The sequence below is a fragment of the Dendrobates tinctorius genome, unplaced genomic scaffold, assembly GCF_039654945.1.
Source record: "Dendrobates tinctorius isolate UK_male_01 unplaced genomic scaffold, ASM3965494v1 ptg000402l, whole genome shotgun sequence".
Classification (NCBI taxonomy): domain Eukaryota; kingdom Metazoa; phylum Chordata; class Amphibia; order Anura; family Dendrobatidae; genus Dendrobates; species Dendrobates tinctorius.
In genome coordinates this window covers 53,664-70,282 of record NW_027362067.1, presented here as the reverse complement: position 1 = coordinate 70,282, position 16,619 = coordinate 53,664, and the positions used below count along the sequence as shown (strand labels likewise).

At 44.6% G+C, this 16,619-nt stretch overlaps 1 long non-coding RNA gene across 1 annotated transcript in view; it reads right to left on the bottom strand.

The window, feature by feature from the left end:
* Window positions 1-2,370, bottom strand: part of LOC141076379 (uncharacterized) — a 32,405-nt gene extending 30,035 nt beyond the window's left edge. Inside the window, exons 1-2 of the long non-coding RNA XR_012227474.1 lie at window positions 835-2,370; window positions 25-141 (exon numbers count right to left, since the gene is read on the bottom strand). This is a non-coding gene — a long non-coding RNA (uncharacterized lncRNA). The remainder of the gene's footprint in view (window positions 1-24; window positions 142-834) is intronic.
* Window positions 2,371-16,619: the final 14,249 nt, after the last annotated feature.

Below are 16,619 nucleotides of genomic sequence, written 5' to 3'. Positions count from 1 at the left end.
ACAAGCCGGAGTTTAGTTTCTTACATTCAAAGGTGACTCCAGTGGGGACATTTCCTTTCCTCCTCCGGCTCCTTCATCCTCCTGAGGACACAGATTAGGAGACTCCAGAATAACGTCCGGTAAACTTTACCATCGAGGCTCCTGTACAGGGAATGTAAGAAATCCCATCCATGTGTGTCATCATCATCATTAGCAATTTAATCTCATCACAACATCTCCTCTTAACAAAACTACTCCGCTTCTCAAGCAAATTATTAACTTTAAATTTCTAAATTTATTTTTTTAGAATGTAATAATTCTTCTAGAAAGTCCCTAAAAAATTTAAATAATTTATCAGAAGCCCATTAAACTATTAGACTACAATAATATGAATAAAAGTAGTAAATTCATCAGTACGTGATGGAGGACTTTTTGTTTTATAAATATTAAATTTTTTTCTCTTTTACACTTTCACAAGATGCTTTTTTTTTTTGTTTGTTTTAATGTTCATAGCCTGATAAATCAGGTAAATGTGATGGATCTGAATATTAATCAGTTGGGTTCAACCGGATTCACTAATGGAACTGTCAGCAAGCACCGACGCTCAGAGCTTCACGGCGGCCAATCATTTATAACCCCCTTCCCACCGGCTTATTTCCTTCTATTGCCACCACTCCCTTATTTGATTGACAGTTCTGTCTTCATACAAGGGGAGAGATAGAGGAGCAACAAGCAGGTAGGAAGGTGTAGTTATAGGATTGGCCGCACTATGAAGCGCCGAGCTCCTGAATTTTGTCAGTGCAGAATGACTGTTCAAACAAAGTCCCTTTAAGATTCTGAAGGCCATTTTCCTACCTGCAGATAACTATCAAAAGTTGGGGGAAAATCTCCTCAAAACGTAAGGATCTTGGCTGTAACATTTTGCTATAGAGTAATTTCTTAGATTAACACCTTGACTTTTTTTTTCCACCAAAGCGTTGAGCAGTGAGACGAGAACGGTGAGGAATTTCACCAAGACATTGCAGCTACGGGGAAAAAATAACAAGTAAAATGAAATCCATCAATGCTTGCAGATTACAGTTAGATGATTGTATTATATGATCCGATGCAGAAGTACAAGAGACAAGCAAAAAAAAAAAAAAGTTGTGACTGAATGAGGAGCAAATGTTGTAGACCAATTTCTGTAACTGTTCATCATTTGCAATAGTTGAATTGTTGCAAAGTTTCCTCTAAATATCAGAAAATTGGCCTAAAAAATATTCTGCATCTTTATACTTGCAAAAATAATGTTTCAAAGTACTTAAACTTTATGCATTAATTATATATAGCAGTAAAAGGAAAACTTTGTGATCTTAAAAAAAGAGAAAACTAGAAAGAGTCATTGCCAGATTTGAATTTACTAGGTCAAAATCATTAAGAAATGGCTCATTTCATAACTGAACCCGACAACGTCAAGAAAATAAATAGAAGAGTGTAAATGTTAAGGGGTGTGAAGCACAAGGACAAGAAAGGGTTTACCTCCTCTGCCCCATGCCTGGAACCATTTAGCTGCACAGTAGGGTTGCCAGGGGGAAGACTCTTGGACGTGGACCGACTGCATCATGGGCCTGTCAGTAGCAGTGAGGAGGAGGAAGTGGTGCTGCACAGGAAGGAAGCAGAGAGCGGGAAATGTGGGCAAGCAGACCTCAGAGCAGCTTGGGCAGCGGTCAGGGCAGGATGCAGCTGCGCTCGGGAGAGTAAAGAGAACTCCCGTTTAGAGGACCGACACGGGTGGACTGCACTGGGAGACGGCATTGTGTGAGCATGTGGAACCGGAGTCTGCCGTGACAGGAGAGGTGCGTCCTGAACCCCGTGCAGACAGTGCCCCGTTCAGAGAGTGGGGCCTGTGCAGAGACCGCGACCCCAGCGCGTAGCCCCGGTACCCGCGGTGCTAGTGCAGAGCCCCAGATCTCCGCTGAGAGACCTAACAAGGGACAGAGTGTTTCACCTGGGAGAGGCTGTTGTGCTTAAACAAAAGACTCAGAGCAGAGGGGAAACAGTTTGCCCAGTACCCCCTCTGCCTTTTGCATTAACCCTTGAGACCCTGGCGGAGGATTGTTAAGACCACAGAGATCACAGGGACTATAGACAACAAGTGCCGTTGTTGTTCGGCGCCAATGTTGGAGAAGACGACTCTGCAAGCAAGTCCCCCTTCAGACTGATAAGTTCTTTCCAGGAGAACCCGTTTATGACTGCTCATACCGTTTGCCTCTCTGATAACCTGTTTCACTTTTCCAATACTCACACTGTTATATTACCAGTTTACATCCCTGAAAGTACACCTCCCTTTCACTGTTGGTCCATCTGTTCCGTGGTGACATAGGCCGCACCTGCACGTTATTACATAATCAGTGATCTCATTCTGCGGTCAGCAATAAAAAGTGTAGCACCGAGGCCATAGAAGGCAAAAGGAGGGGAAAGTTTTAATACAACTCAATTGCAAAAATAATTTTTATTCAAAAATACCTGGAATTAAAAATAAAAAGGTTGTCACTTTTTCCATGGAAACCCCTTTTGTGAAATTGCATTCTGTACTTTGTTTTTTTCCCCCTATGGTAGCAAAATCAAATTACAGCATTTTAAGGATAAATAAACCGATAAAAAAAAACAACTGCTGAGCACAATTGGGGCACTTTAGGCCACTTATGAATCCCAGGTCCAAGTATTAAGTCAAATCAATGAATCTTATCAGCCCAAATATTTTCCATTTTGCAGGTACGAAAAAAAGTTTTCCCTACATTAAATAGAAACCCTACATGAAACTGCTGCCGCACCACGACCAGAATAATGCAACATAAAATATACACATTAACAAAAAGTGGTATAGGGTCCCTCCAATCATCATCATCATAGAGGGTAAGTGGTCCAACCATCCGTCCGTCCATATACAGTAAATCCATATATCGGTATACACAATACAAAACTGTCTCAGGCTCATTAACCCCTTATGGACCAATTTTTTCACTTTTTCTGCTCTTTTTTTCTCCCCGTCTTCTAAGAGCTGTAACTCTTATATTTTCCCGCTGACAGTCATGTGAAGGCTTATTTTTTGTGGTACCATTTGCATTCATGAAAGACACCATTCAAAAATTGTAAAAAAAAAAAAATTAAAAAAAAAAAATTAAATGCAATTTCACAATTTGTTTTGGGCGTTAATTCTGCACCAGAATGACCTGTAAAAACAATTGTCCAGGTCAGTATGATTATGACCACATTTGCTTGGTTTTATTTTTTTTTTTTTTTTTTTTTAAATGGTGAAAAAAAAAAAAAAAAATTTTCAGCACTTATTGCATTTTTTGTGGCGTTCTGGCAACCAAAAACTGGCGATTCTGGATTTCTGTTTTTTTTTTTTTTTTTTTTTTTTTTTAAACTTTACAACTTTTACTGAATGGGTCAATTTTAATTTTAGGTAGAGTAGACTTTTCTGGACACATTGAGGCCAAATATTCATATTTTTTACATATCTTTAATTGTTAACAGGGGAATAGGGGGTGATTCGAATCTCTATTTTTTTTACATTGTTAAAAACTTAATTTACTTTTTACCCTGTAATTCCCCTCAGGGGATTTGAACCTGTGATAATCTGATCATTTATGTTATATACAGCTACAGTGGGGGAAATAAGTATTTGAGCCCTTGCTGATTTTCTAAGTTTGCCCACTGACAAAGACATGAACAGTCCATAATTTTAACGGTACGCTAATTTTAACATTGAGAGATAGAACATCAAAAATAAAATCCAGAAAATCACATTGTATAAATTTTATAAATTTATTTGCATTTTGCAATGAGAAATAAGTATTTGATCCCTCTGGCAAACAAGGCTTAATACTTGGTGGCAAAACCCTTGTTGGCAGGCACAGTAGTCAGATGTTTTTTGTAGTTGATGATGAGGTTTGCGCACATGTCAGGAGGAATTATGGTCCACTCCTCTTTGCAGATCATCTCTAAAACATTAAGATTTTGAGGCTGTCGCTTGGCAACTCGGAGCATCAACTCCATCCATAAGTTTTCTATGGGATTAAGGTCTGGAGACTGGCTAGGTCACTCCATGACCTTAATGTGCTTATTTTTGAGCCACTCCTTTGTTGCCTTGGCTGTATGTTTTGGGTCATTGTCTTGCTGGAAGACCCAGCCACGATCCATTTTTAATGTCCTGGTGGAGGGAAGGAGGTTGTCACTCAGGATTTTACAGTACGTGGCTCCATCCATTCTCCCATTGATGTGGTGAAGTAGTCCTGTGCCCTTAGCAGAGAAACAACCCCAAAACATGTTTCCACCTCCATGCTTGACATTGGGCACAGTGTTTTTTGGATCATTGACTCATTGACATTTCTCTTCCTCCAAACACGGCGAGTTGAGTTAATGCCAAAAAGCTTAATTTTTGTCTCATCTGACCACAGCATTTTCTCCCGATCACTCACAGAATCTTCCAGGTGTTCACTGGCAAACTTCAGACAGGCCTGCACATGTGCCTTCTTGAGCAGAGGGACCTTGCGGGCACTGCAGGATTGTAAACCTTTATGGCGTAATGTGTTACCAATGGTTTTCTTGGTGACTGATCTCTCACCTTCCTCATGATAAAGGATACCCCATAAGGTGAGATTTTGCATAGTGCCCCAAATCGATGTTGACTGACAATCATTTTGTATTTCTTCCATTTTCTTACTATTGTACCAACAGTTGTCTCCTTCCCACCCAGCGTCTTACTTATAGTTTTGTAGCCTATTCCAGCTTTGTGCAGGTCTATGATCTTGTCCCTGACATCCTTAGAAAGCTCTTTGGTCTTGCCTATGTTGTGGAGTCTGACTGAGTCTTTGGACAGCAGTCTTTTCTAAAGGTGACTATGTAAGACAGCTGTATAATGCAGTTAACGAGTTGATTCGGAGCATCTAACTGATCTGTAGGAGCCAGAACTCAATGGTTGGTAGGGGATCAAATACTTATTTCCCCCACTGTATGTACTTCTATGATGCCCAGCTGAAGGAGTCATAGGAGAGATCACATGACAGTCATAGGGTGGAGAGGGACGCTAAGCCAGCACCCGGCTTTCATTGCATCCTATCGGCTCCCTGTGATCGCTTAGCAGGGACGCCAATGGCTGTCCAAACTTACATCTGCGTGAACGCCGCTGGATTGCGGTGCTTAAATGACGCCGTCAGCAATTGACAAGGACAATTCAGACGTCAACTGCTGCTAAGGCGGATGTCATCTACATAAATCAGTCGGCATTTGCCCCCTCTGGAGCCAGTGTGATCCGCATCCACTCTAAAGTCGCTGACACGTTCCATGATTTAGGAGTCCTTGGGATTTTAAATTGTTAAATCCCATTTAAATAAGTTCCATAGTGTAAGTATTAAAGAATGAGACATGAAATATATTTCTAAATAACATTCATAAAAGATTAATGTGTCCCTAATAAATATGAAGAGCGATTAGGCCATAAGTGCATCAAATCAGTAGAGTAGCTACAGGGGGGCAGAGAGTGTGGTCGCCCCTTGCTCACTTGGAGCTACTCTAAACTGTATCGGCAATCGCAGTGCGCAGATACCGCTATACTTGCAGTTGAGCTGGGAGCCTGCAGTCTACAGAAAAGCAGGGCGACATGATGACATCATCCAAGGCCTCCGCGTACTCTGGTGCGATGACATCACTTCACTGCTCTGCCTTAGTTCTGTCTGCCAAGGAACTCCTCAGGATTCATGATTAAGTAGATGTTCTTATTTTTAGTGCTTATGAGGGGCGGGGGGGCGGGGACTACTGGGCCCCTATATACAGGTGGGGGGGCCTATGCAAAAAGTCTTGGGGTGCTACTGGACTACTGGGACCATGAATAGAATGTGAGGGAGCTACTGAAGGCCATGCACACAGTGTGGGGGGGAATTACTGGGGGCCATGGATACAATGTTGGGGGCTACTGGAATTCCGGGGGCCATGCCTACAGTGTGGGGGGCACCTGGGGGTCATGCATACAGTGTGGGTGGGCTACTGTAGACCATGCAGTGTGGGGGCCTATTATAATACTGGGGGCTATGCATACAGTGTGGCGGAAATACTGAGCGTGTACGTGTGTAATAGCAAAGCGAGTATAATAAAACTTAACTTTTAATAGATTTTATACACCACTAGAGGAGTACAAACAAACGAAATTACCTTTTTTTTCAATATAAATAAGATTAAATGAGCAGACGGCCACAGTGGACAGCTACGGACCGTTTATGCATCACTGTGGCAGTCTGATTTCTTTTTAGTTCGTACTACCTTAGTTTTTCTTTTTTATATGTCTATTAAAAGTTAACCATAATGATGTCACCGCCAGTCACAAGCAGTCATAGTAACATAGTAACATAGTTTTGAAGGCTGAAGGAAGACCTTATGTCCATCTAGTTCAGCCTATTTTTAGTGCAGCTGTTCTGCATTGTTGATCCTGGGAAAGGCAAAAAAACCCACAGAGTAGAAGCCAATTTTCTCCATAGGGAAAAAAATTCCTTCCCCTAAGCTGGGTCAACCATCTACCTATAATATTCTGTTATTCGTAACCTTCTATACTGTTACTCACAAGAAAAGCATCCATTCCTTTCTTACATTCATTCAGTGAGTTGGCCATCACCACTTCCTCAGGAAGAGAATTCCAGAGCCTCACTGCTCTTACCGTGAAGAACCCTCTTCTATGCTGGTGCAGAAATCGTCTTTCCTCCAAACGAAGAGAATGCCCCCTTGTTCTTGTCTCAGTCCTTGGTACAAACAGTTCATTGGAGAGATCTCTGTATTGCCCTCTGATATACTTGTACATATATATTAGGTCTCCCCTAAGTCTTCTCTTTTCTAGAGTAAATAGACCTAATTTTGATAACCTTTCTGGGTATTGTAGTGAACCAACTCCATTTATCATTTTAGTAGCCCGCCTTTGAACCCTTTCAAGTTCAGTAATGTCTTTCTTGAGCACCGGCGTCCAAAATTGCACACAATCCTCCAAGTGTGGTCTGACGAGTGATTTGTACAGAGGGAGAATTATGTTTTAATCTCGCGTCCCCAGACCTCTTCTAATGCATCTCATGACCCTATTTGCTTTGGTGGCAGCTGCCTGACACTGGGCACTCCAATTTAGCTTCTTATTGACTAAGATGCCCAAGTCTTTTTCCATGTCTGATTTCCCCAGCAGTTTCACATTTAGTAAGTAATTGTACATCTGTTTCTCCTTCCCATGTGCATAACCTTACACTTATCTGTGTTAAACCTCATTTGCCATTTTTCAGCCCAATTCTCCAATTTACTCAAATCTGTCTGTAGTTGCAAACTGTCCTCCTTTGTGTTAACTACCTTACATAGTTTTGTATCATCTGCAAATACTGATATTTTACTGTGTAAGCCATCCACTAGATCATTAATAAATATATTAAATAGTAGAGGGCCCAATACAGACCCCTGTGGTCCCCACTAGTAACCCTGGCCCAATCTGAGGATGCCCCATTAATAACCACTCTTTGTTTTCTATCACTAAGCCAGCTACCTACCCATCTACACACATTGTCCCCTAGCCCAAGCTTTCTCCTCTTATTTACCAATCTTTTATGTGGGACAGTGACAAATACTTTAGAGAAGTCGAGATAAATGACATCCAATGATTCTCCTTGGTCCATTTGAGAGCTTACATCCTCATAGAAGCCGATCAGGTTAGTTTGACAGGAGCGATCCTTCATAAATCCATGTTGATATGGAGTTAAACATTTATTAACATTGAGATATTCCATAATGGTATCCCTTAGAAACCCTTCAAACATTTTACCCACAACAGATGTTAAGCTTACCGGCCTATAGTTTCCAGGTTCCCTTTTACACCCCTTTTTGAATATTGGTACCACATTTGCTTGCCGCCAATCAAAAGGAACAGACCCTGTTTCTATAGAGTCTTTAAATATAAGGAATAGAGGCCTGTCTATCACATTACTTAACTCCCTTAATACCCGAGGGTGAATGCCATCAGGGCCTGGTGATTTGTCAATTTTAATCTTACTAAGGCGGTTCTGCACTTCTTCCTGGGTTAGGCAGGTAATACTTAATGGGGAGTTTACATTATCACTCTGCATTTCCCCTGGCAAATCCTATTCCTGTGTGAACACTGTTGAGAAAAAAGTATTTAAAACATGTGCTTTTCCCACATCGCTCTCTATGATTTCACCCTCATTGTTCTTTAAAGGGCCGACACCATCCATTTTAATCTTTTTACTGTTTATACAATTAAAGAATAGTTTAGGGTTTATTTTACTTTCCTTAGCAATGAGTCTCTCAGTTTCCACTTTTGCCAATTTTTTTTTTTTTTTAAACACATTTTATTTTTTTCTCTATAACTTTTTAATGCTTTTTCATTGCCTTCTTGTTTCAGTTTCTTAAATGCCTTGTTCTTGTTATTTATTGCCCTTTTTACATCCTTATTTAGCCACATTGGTGTTCTCCTGTTCCTAGCCCTTTTATTTCTGTACGGTATGGCTAGCTCGCAGTGGGGGTGTAAAACTGATTTAAATATTTCCCATTTATTTTCTGTGCTCCTATTTTTGAGGACATTGTCCCAATCAATTCGGGGAAGGTCCTCTCTAAGCTGATCACACTTTGCTTTCCTGAAATCCAGCGTTTTTGTAACCCCCTTCCAGGGCACCTTACTGAAGGACAAGTGGAGTTGTATTATATTGTGGTCACTGTTCCCTCGGTGCCATCGACTCGGACTTCTGTTATTCTATCTGGCCTGTGGCTTAACATTAAGTCCAGAAGGGCCGTCCCTCTAGTTGGGCCGTGCACAAGTGGTGACAGATAATTATCCTTGGTCACTGACAGAAATTGGTTTCCTTTCTGAGATACGCAGGTTTCAGTTTCCCAGTCTATGTCGGGGTAGTTGAAGTCCCCCATAATAATCACCTCATTGGGATTTGCTGCTTTGTCTATTTGTTTCAATAATACATTCTCAGTGACTTCTGTTATATTTGGTGGCTTATAACAAACCCCTAGGAGGATGTTATTACTTTTCCCTCCTTGTATCTCCACCCATAGAGACTCCACCTCTTCATTTCCCTCTTGTATATCTTCTCTTAGTGTGGGCTTTAAAGTGGACTTTATATATAGACAGACTCCACCCCCTTTCCTTTTTTACGATCCCTCCTAAACAAATCATATGCTTGCAAGTTAGCCGCCCAGTCATAGCTGTCGTCTAACCATGTCTCAGTACATTACCAACTCCAGATCTTCAATCTTATTGGTCAGGCTTCTTGTGTTGGTCAGCATGCAGGAAAGAAGTTTTGCTTCCTTTTTCTTAGCTTCCTTCTGAGTTCCCTGTCTTGGGTCCTCTGTACCACATCTAGTATCCTTGATTAGTTTGTCCTTCTGCTGCATGTTCTTGTCTGCCGTTTTTCCTCCCATCCCCTCTTCTTCCAGTTTAAAGCCCTCCTGATGAGTGCGGCAAGTCAAGTTCTTATGCTCCACTCAGTGTGTCTTGGATGCCGGGCTGAGCGGTTCACATCATGCCACCGCTCAGCAAAGCATCCAGATGTAACAGAGTTAGACCTCCTCATGGGACAAATGGATTGTTAGTAGAAAAGTGAGTAGGTTTGTCTTAATTTTAATTTTTGTAAGGAAGAGCAGGGCATAGTGCCAGAATTGGCGCATCTAATGGTTGCACCTTTTCTGCTGGGTAGAGCCAATATCCATGGCCCTTTCCTAGTCTGAGAATACCAGCCATCAGCTGTCTGCTTTAACATTGGCAGGTTCTCAAAAATAGGGGGACCTCATTTAAATAAATTTAAAAAAAGGCATAATTTAAAAAAAATGGTGTGGTGCACCCTTCTATCTTTGATAATCATCGCTGGTAAAGCTATCTGCTGTAAGCTTTACCTTGGCTGGTTATCAAGAAGACTGGACCACATGGTTTATTTATTTTTGTACACAGTTCACCGCCAGACAATCACAACCATGTCAATACTTGACATGGCTGTGATGGGGCCAGACGTGGCCATACAGTAAGAGCTTGTTGATTAGCTGCACTATACCTTTTCAACAAACTTTGTTCAGGCTGCTGAAACCAAACAGTAACATGGACTTGTGGGAGAAGTCAGTGTTCGGGATCCATGCACGGACACTAGGTGTCTGGTTGGACGCCAAACGATACTGTTCGGGTTCGCCCAGCACTAGTATCACAATATGGCAGTAATCTCAATCTTTGTAAAGAGATTTTCAGTATCAGCCATCTCCTGACGTTCCCCTATGCCTATTGTAAGATGGCTACCGGACAACTCCTTGAGGGGAGATGTGTGTCATCGCGGCTGTTAGCTGCGGTGATGTGACCTCGGAAGCATGCTCCACATAGTGCTGAGAGTTATTTTGCCATTCCAGGGCCGAGTTTTATGAACAGTCATAAGAGATAGGTGGGAATGACCACTCACATATCCCCACCCCGAGCTGAACCCCTAGCTATGCCTCTGCCTCAAATAGCCTAAAGATTACATTGAATGATTCATTATAGCCTGAGATTTATTTTAAACCAGATAAGCAATATTTAGCAGCCCACTGCTCTGCTGTCTGCGACCACATCTGACGCGCATTTCACCTCGGCTTCTTCAAGTAACCGATGTGTTTTTTTAAAATTCATTATTAAATATATGTGAGCAATTATTGAAATTGTTTACATGATGTACAGATGCCATAGATTTCCTAAAGGAAGGAGACAAGTGCAAGTCCAACAGATTGGACAATTTTCCCCACCAAGGTGGTGACTGAACGCAAAGGTTTTGGCACAACTGGACAAATCCCTAGTGTGCACAATCCCCCAATATGTACTTAGTCACAAAATATGTCCAACTCTTGGTCATCATGAGAGACACGCTGCTCCCTTGTTCTCGGGGAGAGTGCAAGGACTGAAACCCATATAACATCGGTCACAGATATAAGTAAACCTGTTAAATTATAAACTTGTACTGGATTATGGAAAAATCTGAAGCAAAGTTTTACAATTTCAGACTCCTCAATGGTTGAGATGTATTAATGAGTAATTGGAGTATTCCGTTCTGGGCATCTGGCCATTTGTTACCATCTTTTCAGTTAGCCATTATAAAAGGTATCAACCACAGAGGACTCTCAAATCTTAATATTTTCTATCTACTGGCTATCACGGTACAAAGATAGATTTTTCCCAGAACTAAAGCTTGAAAATTACTGAAAATTTTAAGAATTTGTTGATGTGATTGGTCGGCACAGATCACTGTTGGGGATGGAAGCTCTCTCCACATAATAGGATGGTTTATTGATGGTAGAAGATTCAACACATTTCTTCATTATCATGGCGGTCGCGATTAAAGGAGGAGACACTGAACTAGACACTTCTGAATATACAGGACACAAAAGCTTACTGGGAGGTGAACATCAACCCAAAGAATAGAATGAATGACAGAGGCCAGGAGGAGACCGTACACACCTGAATCCAACCTACACAGGAAAACTCACCTCTACCATTCACATGGTAATGAAGACCTTGCCCAGCAGCCCTGCAGCACCCCATAGGGCTGGGGTTACTCGATACCGGGCCGGTCAGTTCTTAAATTGGATGTCACAGCAGTAGTGACCTGGTCCGTAGCCCAGGGCATGCAATGAAAAGAAAGAAGGTGTTCTGTCCCCACATGAGGCGAATGGAGGTGTAGTTGATTGGGGCTGGGAGAGATTCTTACCTTCCGTTTCCTCAATGCAGAGCAGACAGGACCATTGTTGCTGTTTTGCGTCTGGAGAGATGATACACACCAGGTATTATGACGTCCAGACTTGTTTATTGGAAATCTAGACATACAGAGTATGATTGGTAATGCAGTACTTCTCCAGAAATGCAGATGTAACAATCCAGGTGGTACAGCAAGATGATTCAGCAAGTTGTGTGAGCAACGAAGTGGTGCAACGAAGTGGTCAAAAAACTGATGCCTTCCACAGCCTGGTAAGCGTGTCTCTCCCGGGTGAAGATGAATCTAGTAATGGCCACCGGCAGGAAGAGAGGGAGTCACTGACCAGGAAGTTGAAGGCATGTAAAAAAAATAAGCTGCAGTCTGATATACAGAAAAAGGACAGCAGGTGGCAGCAGACCAAATGCAAAACTGAACATAAAGAAAGGTAACATGACAACTATATAAGCATACAATCATAATCTTAGATGGACAGCACACTCCCCATCTGAAATTCCGTAAGGGATTTCACTAGTTTTTTTTTTCCTTTAAAGTTCAATAACCTAGAAAAGAAACATGAATATGCATGCAATAATAACTTCAAAAACAAGGAAGATGACAGTCAGTTCCTGAGACAATCCAATGGTACCCATCTCCAGATCGGAGAAGCCGCACTAGGCCAAACTGTCTCTGACCCAACAGTAATCCAATGGACGAAATAGTAGGGCAGTGTTCTGTTCGTGGTTCATCCTACCGGAACGTACATGGTAGAGAGTGGTTTGTGGCAGATGTGCCAGCCATGACAGTCTTTATCTCCAAGTGAGTTGAGATAAGATCTCGCAATGTGGACTAACCTTGATACAGTCTTAAGAAGTTTCATCCCATTGGAGAAGTATTTGAAGCACTGGCAACCGAGGCTGGAGGTTGGTTTAGTGTTCGTCGCCAATGCACTGACCTCGGAGCGGACTTCTGGATCGCCATCCGGATCCTGGATGCTGAAGACCTCCTGGACACATTCACTTCCCTTCTGTTCCAACGGAAACTTAGGACCTGAAAGCCAAGAAGAGTTAGCAAAGGACCTTATAGACATAGATCTAGTGGCATGGTCAGCTGGATTAAGTTCAGATGGGATATAGTGCCATTGTTCAGGCTTGGAAGACCTCCTTATTCTCTCGATGCGGTTACTGATGTACACGTAGAAGCGCCTTGTTTGGTTGTAGATGTAACCTATGACAACCTTACTGTCAGTGTAGTATTGCACGTCATCTATGTTGGTGTCCAGCTTGTGCTGTATAAAGTCTGCGAGTTCTACTGCAAGCACGGTTGCACAAAGTTCAAGCCTGGGAATAGTATGATCAGGCTTGGGAGCCAACTTAGCCTTGCCGAAGATGAATCCAAAGTGATTTTGATTGTCGGATCCCATCACCTTCAGATAGGCGACTGCTGCAATGGCCTCTGTGGATGCATCCGAGAACACATGGAGTTTCTTCCTAGTACTAGCAGCAAGTGAGGTTCTGGTATAGCATCTCGGTATGTGGATCTCATCCAAGGCACGCAAAGACTGCTTCCAGGTTTCCCATTTTGGTTCCTTCTCAGGAGGGAGTGGGGCATCCCAGTCCTTGACGGTTTCGGAAAGCTGTCTCAGAAGGGATTTACCTTGTATGGTAATTAGTGCTACGAACCCCAGTGGGTCATATAAGCTATTCACCACTGACAGGCCACCACGTTTAGTGAATGGTTTGTCTGCACAGTTGATTTGGAAACTAAAGGTGTCAACTGACAGGTTCCACTTCAAGCCTAAGCTTCTCTGCACAGGCGGACAGTCTGGTTCCAGGTCTATGTCCTTGAATCCTGGTGCGTGGTCACTTGAATCACCACCCAAATACGTGCACCCTCATGTGATACTCCACCATCTCCTTCCTGGGGTCATTGTCCTTGTACCACAGGAACCTGAGGAAATTCCTGTGGTCCTCTCTGACTATGAAACAGTGGAACATCTGTTCAATGTCGGCGGTGATGGCGATGGCCTCTTTCCAGAACCTCATCAACACTCCTACTAGGTTGTTTGTAAGGTTAGGACCAGTGAGGAGGACATCGTTGAGAGATACACCTTGATGTTTGGCGCTTGAAATCAAAGACAACTCTAATTTGCTTAGGTTTCCGTGGGTGATATACTCCAAATGAGGGTAGGTACCAGCACTCCTCGCTTTCCTTTAAAGGAGGCGCTGGCTCCGCATGGTTATTCCGGAATATCTTGCTCATGAAGGTGACAATGTGTTCTTTCATCTCCATTTTGTTGCTTAGTATGCGCTGGAGAGAGTTGAATCTGGACAAGGCTTGTTCACGATTGTTCGGGAGTCTTAGGCTGGTTTCACATTAGCGCTTTTTAAGCGCACGCACGGCCGGGGGTAGCTCCGCCCCCGAGCCGCCTCTCTGCCCGGCGTGCCCGCCCCTTGCTTGTAGCGCCGCCTCCTAGCGCACAGCGGCGCCTGCGATCGGCGCACCCTATCTTTAGCATAGGGTGCGCAGATCGTGCGCAGGCCGTGCGCTAGTTGCGCTTTGACCTGCGCTGCGCACTTTTGACGGTGCGCCGTGCGCGCCAAAATCCAAAAAGTTTGATTGCATCTTGTGGTTGCCTTGTGATGATTGCTGCACCTGAGGGGACACGTTATGGCGGTCTTGGGTCTCTGCAGATGCTGTGGTTAACACTGGCACAGTAAGTTGGGCTGACTTGGACGTTTCCACATTGTTGGGTTGAACGTCACTGGAGGTGTGTGCTGCAGAGATCTGTTTCTGCACGTAATCACTGGTACGGACAGCTGGGTCCTCTTCTTCCAGTGGTGGTAGGCAAATTGGGTCGAGGTTTTGATTCAATGCTTGCTCGAGTATTTTTTACTTCAGCTAGCGCGATTTCTTCCTCCATTTCGGTTTGAAGAATCTTTGCCTGAGCCTCTGCTTCTGCTTTCTTGGTTTCTGCCTCTGCTTCTACTTTCTTTTCCGTGTAGGAGCATCTTAGTTTGGATCGCTCTGCGTTTAAACGCATCAATATTTGAGTCTTTTAGGAAGGCAACGTACCTTTCGGACAGTCTCTTGTATCTTCCGTGGGCCGTGTCTAGCCGTTTTATAGTGTCCTGTAGACTCACTGCATCATTTATTCGGTCGTCCATGACAGCACCACCTGAGAGAGGGGATCCGCCCTTCAGGAACAGGAAACCTACAGATACAAAAGGGCGGCACCTCTCCCACGCATCAGTTGGTTTCCTGTTCCTATAGGACGGGACTTCCTACAGATGGTCCATCATGGAGTCGTCGAGGGATTCCCAGGCCGGCTGACCGACCCAGGTAGCGGGGGGGTCTCCTACCTCGGTCAAGCTCGGGTCCCTGGATGCGCCACGGTGGGGCCGGGTAGGTCACCATGACAGTGGTTGGAGCAGGCGGAGCAGAGGGTCCGGTGGACAGCCGTCTCCATAGGGCCGGCACAAGGTATGTATGACCCCTGGAACCCCTCCTGTTGCATCCACCCGGTCTCCGCTTGCTTCTCTCTCTCTCTCTCTCTCGGGGCTGGCGGTCGCGCCTGTGCGGCGGGCGCAGGTCGGCGCATGTGGGGGCGGCAGGCATTCCGGAGCCGGGGGCGCCGTGCCGGCTCCTTTCCGCGCGCTCCCGCGGTCTTGATCGCGTGGCGGAAGTGACGCAGCGGAAGGGGCGGGGCCGGGAACGCTGAAACCGGAAGTCGGGTTCCGGCCGGCTTTCCGGGATGCGCCGCCGGTGCTCGGCGGTCTGGGGCGGCGCGCGGTACCCGGGGAGGGGGGGGGGGGGGACGGAGCATGTTGGGGGGGGGATTGAGGACCCGCGGGGAGGTGCCACGCCAGAGCCCTGCTGACCCGGACACTGTGGGAGGCATTAAAAGACAGGAGGTGACGCTGCTGGGGTGCTTCTGAAGGCCCAGCAATGGATTCGACAGAAGCCCCCACAGAGCAGCAGGACGAGGCGCAGGAGCGCCCAGAGAAACAGGCCACAGTGAATTCACAGGCGAGTGGCCAGCAGAAGAAGAAACGGACGGGCGAACAAAGCCACAGAAGTTCCTCCAGGCTAAAGGACCCTCCTGCCTCCCTCCGTGACCCGGTACCTGCCTCATCTGCATGGGTAAGAGATCTCCGTGAATGTACCCTGATGCAGTGTTTTATTTTTGTTCTTTCGCAGGCAAGGAAAGCTACGGGGAAGCAGAAGCACAGGGAATGTGCCCTCTGTAATTGCCCTTTGCCAGACGGCCACCCTAAAAAGTTGTGTCAGCCATGCATGCGACAAACGGTAGGGGTTGGATAGGGGTACCCTAGGGGTAGATTGACAGGCCCTTACACTCTTCCCCGTCCATACAGGTGGCGGAAGAAACACCGGACTTCACCACAAGCCTGAGGGAGATAATCAGGACAGAAATGAAGGCCCTATCTAAAAAAGACTCCTCTAAGGGAAGAAATGTTAACCTCTCTGGTTCAGAGTCCTCGGCCGCACCTGGAATCGATATCTCCTCAGATTCCCCGGCCTCCACTTCATCATCTTCAGAGGAAGACTCGAGCCGTTTCTGCTTTCCCTTAGACCAGATGGATAGAATCATAGAATCGTAGAGTTGGAAGGGACCTCCTGGGCCATCTGGTCCAACCCCCTGCTCGAAGCAGGATTCGCTAAATCATCCCAGTCAGATGTCTGTCCAGCCTCTGTTTGAAGACTTCCATTGAAGGAGAACTCACCACTTCTCGTGGCAGGATAAGTTAGTTAAAGCAGTAAGGTCCACTATGGGGGTAGCAGACACAAAACCTGAACTTTCGGCACAGGACGTGATGTTCGGAGGCCTAGATCCCAGAAAGCGCAGATCCTTCCCGTTGAATGATAAAGTCCAGAACCTAATAAATAGAGAAT